We start from the raw sequence: 12,362 nt of genomic DNA on the forward strand, positions 1-12,362 counted from the left end.
GGGTCGGATGTAACATAGTAACATAGTACATAAGGCCGAAAAAAGTCATTTGTCCATCCAGTTCGGCCTGTTATCCTGCAAGTTGATCCAGAGGAAGGCAAAAAAAACCTGTGAGGTAGAAGCCAATTTCCTCACTTTAGGGGAATAAAAATTCCTTCCCGACTCCAATCAGGCAATCAGAATAACTCCCTGGATCAACGACCCCTCTCTAGTAGCTATAGCCTGTAATATTATTACACTCCAGAAATACATCCAGGCCCCTCTTGAATTCCTTTATTGTACTCACCATCACCACCTCCTCAGGCAGAGAGTTCCATAGTCTCACTGCTCTTACCGTAAAGAATGTGGAACTATTCACTTCAATGGGACCATGTGCTGTCTGCATCCGTAGCTCTGTACCATGGCTCCACAAAAAACTTCTTGCCTGTATTATGGACAAGTATAGGACATTTCTATAGAGGCCAGGACATTCCGTTCAACAAAATGCAGAACTTACATGGCCAGTATGTGTTTTGCAGAGTGCAAAACTGCTATGACCGTGTGCATGAGCCCTAAGTCAATTTACCCTAAAATGGGTGTTCCAATTTTTGGCATATCCTCAAGACATGCCCTAAATGTCCAATGGGTTAAGGTCCTACCTGTGGGGTCCAAACCTGTCTTGAAAATGTGGTCCATATCACGCCACCTGGAATGGAGCGGTGAGTGCATATGGGCATCTCCCTCTATTCACTTCCAATGATAGGTGAGTGCGCTCACTTGCCTATTTCTGGACGTCCTATAGAAGTCAATGGAGAGTCGTGCATGCGGACCTACCTCTCCATTCCGGGTAGCATAAAACAGGGCCCATCGAAACATATTCTGCCAATATACCATAAGTGTCCAGATGGGACAACAATTTTGGTGTGTCAACGCTCGGCTGTTTTCAGAACTCCCTTAGCGGCGAATAGAGGGTGACTGCGCATGTGCAGCTGCTCTGTTTACTTCAGGGTTCCTGTTCTGAAGATAGAAGTTGGTCACAGATGTCGGATCTAATGGACAGTGATGGCATATCCTAGCGATATGCCCTCAATGTCCCAGATGGGATTAACAAACAATATGGAAAAAAAAGCACCAGTCTGTGGTAAAACCATAAGTCGGTGCAGTTTTTGCCCGCACCGCTGTTGCAGCTACGTGTCTCCATCCCTACAGTTCAGCCATTATAACCTGGACTTTCCATGGGATTAATCGGATAATGATCACTTTATTCTTGATCTGAAAATTGACTTGGGCCTCATGCACACAGCTGTTGTGCAGCTGTTCCGTGCATTGGGGACCGCGATTTGCGGTCCCCAAGGTACGGGCAACATCCGTGAAGTGGCCGGAACGGATCGAGACCCATTCAAATTGGATGGGTCTGCGATCCGTCTGCACTGTAAAAAAAAAAAAAAATAGAACATGTTCTATTTTTTTGCAGGGCGGAGGCATTGACAGAAACACAACGGAAGCACTTCGTAGTGCTTCTGTAGGCTTCCGATCCATGCTTCCGTTCCGCACCGCATCTCCCGGATTGCGGACCCGTTCAAGTGAGTAGGTCCGCATCTATGATGCAGGGTGCACATGGCCGCTGCCCGTGTATTGCGGACCCGCTGTATGCATGCCGCAATACGGCCGTGTGCATGAGGCCTTAGGCATAGTTCACACTTCAGTGTTTGGTCAGTGAAGTCAATCTGTGATTTAAGAGATGCCCTCTTGGAGTACGTCAATGAAAATAAGGGAATAACGCCATATCTGCATGGCTTTGTGAGGGATCGGTCATGCCAAACTAATTTAATCAGTTTCTATGAGGAGGTAAGTTCTAGACTTGGCGGCGAATCAATGGATGTCGTGTATCTGGACTTCTCCAAAGCATTTGACACTGTACCACATAAAAGATTGGTATATAGAATGAGAATGCTCGGACTGGGAGAAAACGTCTGTATGTGGGTAAGTAACTGGCTCAAAGATAGAAAACAGAGGGTAGTTATTAACGGTACACACTCAGATTGGGTCACTGTCACTAGTGGGGTACCTCAGGGGTCAGTATTGGAGGGGGTCATGTTCACTAGTGGGGTACCTCAGGGGTCAGTATTGGGGGGTCATGTTCACTAGTGGGGTACCAAAGGGGTCACTATTGGAGGGGTCACCGTTACTAGTGGTTTTTCACTTTAGCAAGGGATAACAGGAGAAAATGCACCCCATAATTTGTTACCCATTTTCTCCTGAATACGACAACACCCCATATGTGATTTGTAAACTGCTGTATGAGCAGATGGCAGAATTCAAAAGGAAAGGAGCGGCATCTGCATTTTCTAACATGGAGTTTGCAGAAATAGATTTTAAGGGCCATAGTTTAAAAAAAATTTGTGTGTGGGGGCTAATTTTTTGCGGGATGGGCAGTATTTTTAAAGGTACCATTTTAGGGTATATATGACTTTTTGATCGCTTTTTATTAAATTTTATGTTAGGTGAAATGGGCTAATGCAATTCTGCCAGTGTTTTTTTTATTTTTATGAGGTTCTCCATGTGGTATATTTGATAAGATTATTTTATTCTGTGGGTTGATACGATTATGGCAAAACAAATGTACAGGTCCTTCTAAAAAAAATTAGCATATTGTGATAAAGTTCATTATTTTCTGTAATGTACTGATAAACATTAGACTTTCATATATTTTAGATTCATTACACACCAACTGAAGTAGTTCAAGCCTTTTATTGTTTTAATATTGATGATTTTGGCATACAGCTCATGAAAACCCAAAATTCCTATCTAAAAAAATTAGCATATCATGAAAAGGTTCTCTAAACGAGCTATTAACCTAATCATCTGAATCAACTAATTAACTCTAAACACCTGCAAAAGATTCCTGAGGCTTTTAAAAACTCCCAGCCTGGTTCATTACTCAAAACCGCAATCATGGGTAAGACTGCCGACCTGACTGCTGTCCAGAAGGCCATCATTGACACCCTCAAGCAAGAGGGTAAGACACAGAAAGACATTTCTGAACGAATAGGCTGTTCCCAGAGTGCTGTATCAAGGCACCTCAGTGGGAAGTCTGTGGGAAGGAAAAAGTGTGGCAGAAAACGCTGCACAACGAGAAGAGGTGACCGGACCCTGAGGAAGATTGTGGAGAAGGACCGATTCCAGACCTTGGGGGACCTGCGGAAGCAGTGGACTGAGTCTGGAGTAGAAACATCCAGAGCCGCCGTGTACAGGCGTGTGCAGGAAATGGGCTACAGGTGCCGCATTCCCCAGGTCAAGCCACATTCCCCAGAAACAGCGGCAGAAGCGCCTGACCTGGGCTACAGAGAAGCAGCACTGGACTGTTGCATGTCATTCGGAAATCAAGGTGCCAGAGTCTGGAGGAAGACTGGGGAGAGGGAAATGCCAAAATGCCTGACGTCCAGTGTCAAGTCCCCACAGTCAGTGATGGTCTGGGGTGCCATGTCAGCTGCTGGTGTTGGTCCACTGTGTTTTTATCAAGGGCAGGGTCAATGCAGCTAGCTATCAGGAGATTTTGGAGCACTTCATGCTTCCATCTGCTGAAAAGCTTTATGGAGATGAAGATTTCATTTTTCAGCACGACCTGGCACCTGCTCACAGTGCCAACACCACTGGTAAATGGTTACTGACCATGGTATTACTGGGCTCAATTGGCCTGCCAACTCTCCTGACCTGAACCCCATAGAGAATCTGTGGGATATTGGGAAGAGAAAGTTGAGAGACGCAAGACCCAACACTCTGGATGAGCTTAAGGCCGCTATCGAAGCATCCTGGGCCTCCATAACACCTCAGCAGTGCCACAGGCTGATTGCCTCCATGCCACGCCGCATTGACGCAGTCATTTCTGCAAAAGGATTCCCGACCAAGTATTGAGTGCAGAACTGAACATAATTATTTGAAGGTTGACTTTTTTTGTATTAAAAACACTTTTCTTTTATTGGTCGGATGAAATATGCTAATTTTTTTAGATAGGAATTTGGGGTTTTCATGAGCTGTATGCCAAAATCATCAATATTAAAACAATAAAAGGCTTGAACTACTTCAGTTGGTGTGTAATGAATCTAAAATATATGAAAGTCTAATGTTTATCAGTACATTACAGAAAATAATGAACTTTATCACAATATGCTAATTTTTTTAGAAGGACCTGTATATTGTTTTATTTATGTTCTAGCATTTTTATATCATGAAATCACTTAAAAAAATATATATTTTTTTGCATCACAAATCTAAGACCCATAATTTTTTTAATTTTCATCAACATAGTTATATAAGGGCTTATTTTTTGTGGGATGGGCTGTAGTTTTTATTGATATCATTTTTGGTATGCATATGACTTTTGATCACTTTTTATTAATTTTTTTTGGAGGTGAGGCCAAAAAACTGCAATTGCGCTATAGTTTTTTATTTTTATAGCGTTTACCATGTGCGATTAGTACCATAATCAATTTATAGATCAGGTCATTACGGACACAGCAATACCAATCATATGTAGTTTATTTTATTTTTAAAATGTTTTAATCTTAAAAAAAGCGGATATGTGAAAAGGCTGTTTATTTTAAATTTACATTTTTATACATTTTTTATTTATTTATTATTTAGTTTTTTTTTCTTGAAGATCCAGTGGGGCCGATTGCTGTATTATACTTTGCAATGCTCTTACATTGCAAAGTATAGTACTATCAGATTTCCTGATGGTAACACTGGACACATTTGCAAAGCGTCCGGTTGCCATGGCAACCATCGGGCCGCTGCCATCACAGCGTGGCAGCCCAATGGTTGAGAGAGGGAGCCCCCTCCCTCTATTTACCCCATGGAGGCCGCTGCATCTAAGGGGTTATAGCATTGTCGGCATACAGTTGACACTCGCTGCTGATGGCGGCAGCTCAGCATATGGGGGCAGGGGACACAGACGTGCACAGTGGGAGCCACGGGCCGGCACGTGCAGAGCACGGCCGGCAAAGTTAAAGCCACTGCGCATATCGCGCAGAGAGCACAGATGGGGGAGGCAGAATCTATTTGGGGGCACAGATTTGGGCAGGGAGCACAGATGAGGGGCACATATTGGGGGCACAGATCAGCTAATGCCTGATTTCAGGCTCCGATCCGATTGGTTAGTCCACTCTGGTCCCCAGGGGCAGAAGCTTTAATCAAAGCACTTTGCCGAGTTTGGATTAAAGAGCTGCCATATCAAAAGATTTTCTTGAGTAGAGTATTCATGTTGGCTAGAGTTTTGATCAGCCGCACCTGGTTTGCCCGATCCACTCCAAATAAAAACACATGGATAAATTTAATCGATAAGGTAAAGAACTACGAAAAAATTTTATATAGACGGAGGGAAAATGAATACCAATGGACCAGGATATGGGGTGGTTGGAGGTCTGGTTAGCTGAGATCAAGTTGTTTTATTTATAAGGGGTCCTACTTTGACGCACCACAAACTGGGAGGGAGGGAGGGGAGGGTTTTTCTAAATATTTTGAAAAGATGAGTGGAATATACGCACATATAATTACTTGGGTTACTAAGAATTGAGAGATTGTAATAAATTTTTTATTGTAAAAAAAAAAAAAAAAAAAAAAAAAAAAAAAAAGAGCTGCCATAAAGTTTATATACGTGCTATCTGCACATACCCCATGCAGATATAGCCGTATGGCAGTCATGAAGGGGTTAACAATAATTTTTAGCCCCCTTATGATCCGATGTCCCATTCACCATAATAAAGATCTATTAGGGTGAATAGGATTCTGACACGCTCCCTGCTGAGCTGTGCCTCATGCACAGCTTAGCAGGAAGCTTATCATGACAGGTCTGGGAAGCTTCAGCAGCTACCAGGCTGCCATGGTAATCAATCTGAGCCCCACGATTTCACTATGGGGGAGCTCCAATCAGAAGGCAGAGGGAACCGCATTCCTCTGCCTAACCTCACAGATGCCACAATCAATTTTGAACACTGCATCTGAGGGTTTACATGACTGGTTTCTACGTCATTGCTTATCGCAGTCATTGCAGCCAGGTGCCTGCTGTATTATACATGTACTGCATTATGTTAATGCATAAGTGAGTAATGTGGATTTCACCCTATCTATTGCAAGGGGTGAAATCTGCAGTGAAAATGCACATCAACTGACATGGTGCGGGTTTAAAATCTGCACCTGCAGGATATTTTTCTGCAGCATGTGGATGAGATTTCATAAATTCTCATCCACGTTGCTGCCAATGTAGGGGTACATCCATGCGGGACAGATACGCTGTGGACATGGCCAGCTTATAGGCCGCAGCACAGCATATTAACAGCCCAGGGACCAGAACCCGGACATGCAGGAGCCAGCGTGGAGGACCAGAGTGGCGGGGAGCAGGTAAGTATGAATCTTCTATTCATGGAGGAGGGCCGTGTCAAATAAAAAGTCTCTATTCCTGGAGAACCCCTTTAAGGTTGCATCCACACAGGACATAGTACGCAACGGAAAATATTCACAGTAATATCCACAACATAAATGGACATGCCGCGGATTATAAACCCACACGAAAGGTCAATTTCCTTGCAGGTTCTGTGTAATTTTTTTTCTGCAGTGTGCACATGAGATTTTGTGAAGTCTCATCCACTTTGCTGCTACTAAACACTGGATTGTCACAGAAAACGGAATTACTTACGGTAATTTCCTTTTCATGAATCCTCCACAACGTCATTACCATGAGAGAGGTCCCGCTTCCAACCAGGTAGGGACAGGAAGAATACATTTTCTGGACCAACAGCCTAAAGAGTCTTTTAATCATTCAAACTTAAGCATACTATACATCTATATACATTATTTATATATAATTTATTTTATTTTTTGGAGGTGGGAATATCCCATGCCGTCTTGGAGGAGTCATGAAAAGGAAATTACCGTAAGTAATTTAGTTTTTCCCTTTCATCCTCCACAATGGCATTACCATGAGATATACCAGGGAACTAAATTAGCTTGCAGAACCTTCCTGCCGAATGCTGTCCTGATTAGTATTGATGTCAATCCTGTAATGTTTAATGAATGTATGGGGGCTAGACCATGTTGCTGCTTTGCAAATTTGTTCAATCGATGCATCAGCTCTTTCTGCCCAAGAAGCGCAAATCGAACGTGTTAAGTGAGCTTTAATTATTTTAGGGGGGACTTGTTGTAATACCCTGTAAGCTTCAGATATCGTGGTTTGGATCCACCTGGCTAAGGAACCCTTAGATACTTTAAGACCTTTGTTTTTCCCCCCATACTGCACAAATTGAAAATCAGACTCCCTGAAAGCTTTAGTGGCCTCTAGGTAAAAGACAACCACTCTTCTAACATCTAGATTGTGAAATTTTTTGTTTCTTTTTGTGAACTTGGGTTTTCACAGAAAGACAGTATAACCATCTCCTCCTGTCTATGAAAAGTTGTTACTACCTTTGGTAGAAAAGGGTTATCCCATCGGGAAACCCCCCCCCCCCCTCCCCCCAAAAGGGTTCAGTAATCTTCAGGACTTGATTCTCACTAACTCTTCGTGCTACCAAATTTATAGCTACCAAAAAAGCAGTTTTTAAGGACAGGATACGTAAAGAAGATTCTGATAAGGGTTCAAAGGGGGGTTCTGTTAATCCCAAAATAACCACGTTCAAATCCCACCATGGGGATACCACTGGTCTTAAGGTAGGTCTCAATCTTTCTGCTCTTTTGGGAAATCTGTATCTCTATTTGGGTGCAGACCTTTCTCAAATACATATGTAGGAAGCTAAGCACTGTTTTGATAGAAAATACATCAGTAGATATCCTAGGCCATTTGCCCCACAAACAAAACTCTCTCAAAATGTTAGTATAAATTCTAGAGGTTACTGGTTTCTTGCTTGCTGCCATGGTGTTAATAACTGCATCTGAAAGGCCTCTAGATATTAAAGTTATCCTTTCACATTACATGCAGCCAAGTGTAGTTTTTCTATTTGTGCATGAACTACTGGGCCTTGAGATAACCGATCCGGGCACCAAGGAATAATCTGTGGACTTTGAATCGAGAGAAGTTTCAGTAGGGGAAACCAGGATTTATTTTCTTGGCCATAATGGAGCTATTAAAATTACGTGGGCTTTTTCTTCTCTTATCTTTTTTAGAACTCTGGGAATCAGAAGTAGGGGAGGAAACGTGTAGGCAAGAGGGATGTCCCATTTTTGAGCTAGAGAGTCTACTCCTAAATTCCTGTCTTTTGGATTTAGGGAGAATTTTTATTTTTTTTTTGCATTTTTGTTTGAGGCAAACAGTTCTACTAGAGGTTTTCCCTGTTTTTGCACTATTTCCAAAAAGATTTCCATTTTTGAACTCCATTCTCCTGAGTTTACCCGAAACCGGCTTAAGAAATATGCTTTTACATTTAATGTCCCCTTTAAATGAACAGCCGAGAGAGTTCTGATGATGTTCTGCACAATAAAAGATTTTTTCTGCAACCTGATTTAGAGCTCTGCTTTTTGTACTGCCCTGGCGGTTTAGATAAACCACAACAGTTGTGTTGTCTGACTTTAATCTATAAATCCTTTCTTAACAGATCTGGGGAAAACGCCCTTATTGCCTCCCAGACGGCCTCTAATTCTCTCAGATTTGAAGAGGAATTTGCCTGTTCTGCTGGCCACTGTCCTTGAAAACAGAGTTTTGAGCAGTGACCCCCGCCCCAGCCCCATAAACTTACATCCATCGTGACTATGACCAAGTCCCTGGCGCCCCATGGAACTCCCCTCTGGAGATGGTTCAGGTCCTGCCACCAAAGAATAAAATGAGAAATGGAAGGGGAGAGAACAATTTTGTTCTCTAAAGCATTTAGTCTTTTTTCCAGTTCTCCAGTAACCACAGTTGGAATATCCGAGAATGGAACTGGGTTCATCTCACGGCTGGAATACGGGCATTAGGGTAGCTAGAAGTTTTATGGCTTGCCGAATTGTACAGATCGGGTGATCCAGAAAGTTAAGACCTTGTCTAGTATCATAGCAGCTTTCTGAGGAGGCAGAAAGGTCTTTTGTTTTACCGAATCTATAAAAAAAGGTCGACCAGATATGGGACTATGATTGTTTAACCTTCTCAGGTGAGCAACTACTTCCACCATCACTTTGAAAACTCCAAAGGGTAAGACCTGAAACTGAAAGTGCCTGAGGGTCCCCTTGATGTAAACTGCTAACTTTTGATCTTTTTCACAAACCGGGATATGATAATAGGCATCTTTCAGGTCCAAAGAGGCCATATATTTTTATTTTTTATTTTTTTTAGAAGGTTTATGGTTAACCTTAGTGTCTCCATTTTGAATTTCTCATTCATTATATATTTGTTTAGAAATTTCAGGTTTATAATTAAACTGTACTTGCCATTGGGTTTCTTTACCAAAAATACTGTTAAATAATAACCTTTCCTCCTGCTGCATAAGAACAGGAATAATGGCTTTTAGATTGAGGCGCTCTGAAATCCCTTCTTCTAGTTTTTCCTGCTGAGGAGGCGACTTTTGAATAGGAGTAATTTTGAAATTTTTTATAGGAGGAGGGAGACGTAAATTGATATTGTAACCGTTTTGGCCAATGTTTAGGACCATAGATTTGTTATAATCTTTTCCCATTCTTCTAAAAAGAATACTAATCTCTCTCCCACCTGAACTCTGGCGTCATTGTTTAGGGGTTTAAGGATTTTTGGCTGCAACTCAAAAATCCTCTACTTCTGCCCCCTCTTTGCATTTTCCCCCTATCAGATCTTTTTGACTGGGAAAAAATAACCATGTTATAAGGGAAAATAATAAAGACTGGGTCCCCATCCCTATAGTCACCTAGCAACCATGCGTGAAAATTGCACCGCATCCGCACTTGCTTGCGGACACTTGCGATTTTCACACAGCCCCATTCACTTCCATGGGCCTGTGCCGAGTAAAAAACGCACAATATAGAGCATGCTGCGATTTTCACACAACGCACAAGTAATGCGTGAAAATCACCGCTCATGTGCACAGCCCCATTGGAGTGAATGGGTCCGGATTCAGTGTGGGTGCAATGCGTTCACCTCACGCATTGCACTCTAGCGGAATTCTCACCCGTGTGAAAGGGGCCTAAGTGTGAATGTGGACAGAGAAAAGCACAGTCTCTGTTGCCGTTTTTTTAGCTCCCTGGGTTGGCTTGCAGTGAGGGGAGTCTCCTTCCCGGAGGGGACAGAGGCCCTTGAGGTTATGGGTATTAGGTGCAATGAAGGCAGGGTCCCTAATGTTCGTGACATCAGCACCCTTAGGTGCAAATAGATAGAATAACATAGAGAAGAGTTTAGTTGGGCATAAGTTGACATTTACTAAAAATCACTTGTCTTGAGGTAGATATACCAATTTATTGCCATAGAAGGGATAGCTGTAATCCATACAAGAAGAATTCACAGCCAGGAGAAAAGGCCCCGTTCCAGCTGCTGACTGTTTCAGATGCACTGAGGCGCTGGAAGGAGAGGCCGGACACCCCCAGATCCTAGTCCCAGCCTTAGGCCCTAAAAGTTCTTGTAGAATCTCATCAACCCTAAAGCAGGGAACCTCTCTGCGTCTATCCCCTGTAGGGACAGGTAGAACATTGGTGGTTGGAGGTGGAAGGGAACTTTAAACCTCTCTGTTTCCTGTCCCAAGAAGGTCAAAGAGGAACAACCTCCTTTTGCGCTGTCATGAGAGATGAGCTGGAAACACTGCGTAGCTGTCCCTTGTGGACATAGTCCTGGGCTGCATTTATAATTCTGCAGCCGTCAGGGGAAAATCCCCCAGCGTGCTTTGCAATGTTCGTGATTTTCATTAGAGTTTATATGTAGAGTTGAGCGGACACCTGGATGTTGGGGTTCGGCCGAACTTCACAAATAAGTTTGAGTTCGGGACCCGAACTTGACCCCGAACTCCATTGAAGTCAATGGGACCCGAACTTTTGAGCGCTAAAATGGCTCAAGTCATGGAAAGGGATAGAGGGCTGCAAATGGCAGCAAAATGTGGTAAAGTGCATGGCAAGTGCTCTGCAAACAAATATGGATAGGGAAATGACTTAAAATAACATAAAATACATAAAAATAAAGTTATAATCTTGATCTAGGAGGACGAGGTCCATATGGAGTTGGAGGAGGCGGTGTAGGTGGAAGCAGCGGCGGCGGTGGAGGAGGTAGCTAACACTGGTTTTTAGTTATGTTTTTTATTTTATTTTTTTGTTTAAATTTGGGTAGACCCCAAAACATTGGGAAATATAACCTGTGATAACCCCCTCCAGTCGTGCTAAACACACGTTCAGACAATACACTGTCTGCAGGGCAGGCCAGCACCTCCAAGGCATAAAGGGCAAGCTCAGGCCATGTGCCCAATTTGGAGACCCAGAAGTTGAAGGGGGCAGACCCGTCAGTCAGTACGTGTAGAGATGTGCACACATACTGCTCCACCATGTTGCATGTTAACTCGCCGAACCCGAACTTTTACTGAAAAGTTCGGCTTCAGGGTCCAAAAATCCTAAAGTTTGGGTTCGCTCAACCCTATTTATATGGCTTTTTTCATGGACTGATAAAAGGGAACTTCATTTGGCCCCTCTAAACTCCACACCGATCCATTGTTTTCCTGTGTGCACTGCCACCCATGCCCTCATTCCATACACACTAATGTGACACCCAAAAAACCCCACCATGAGTCCCAGCTCTAGATGACACTGAAGCCCCTAACACTATCCCAACTAGCGGGTCCCAAGATAAGATCCAGCTGCCCCTAACACTGTGTCAACTAGTGGGGCCCCCAGATAAAACCCGGCTGCCCCTAACACTATGCCAACTAGTGGGGCCCCCAGATAAGACCCAGCTGCTCCTAACACTGTCAACTAGTGGGGCCCCCAGATAAGACCCAGCTGCTCCTAACACTATCCCAACTAGTGGGGCCCCAGATAAGACCCAGCTGCCCTTAACACTATCCCAACTAGTGGGGCCCCCAGATAAGAGCCAGCTGCCCCTAACACTATCCCAACTAATGGGGCCCCCAGATATAAGACCCAGCTGCTCCTAACACTATCCCAACTAGTGGGGCCCCAGATAAGACCCAGCTGCCCTTGACACTATCCCAACTAGTGGGGCCCCCAGATAAGACCCAGCTGCTCCTAACACTATCCCAACTAGTGGGGCCCCAGATAAGACCCAGCTGCCCCTAACACTATTCCAAATAGTGGGGCCCCCAGATAAGACCTAGCTGCCCCTAATACTATCCCAACTAGTGGGGCCCCCAGATAAGACTCAGCTGCCCCTAACACTATCCCAACTAGTGGGCCCCCCAGATTAGACCCAGCTGCTCCTAACACTATCCCAACTAGTGGGGCCCCAGATAAGACCCAGC

This window comes from Bufo gargarizans, chromosome 3 (assembly GCF_014858855.1).
Source record: "Bufo gargarizans isolate SCDJY-AF-19 chromosome 3, ASM1485885v1, whole genome shotgun sequence".
Taxonomy (NCBI): Eukaryota; Metazoa; Chordata; class Amphibia; order Anura; family Bufonidae; genus Bufo; species Bufo gargarizans.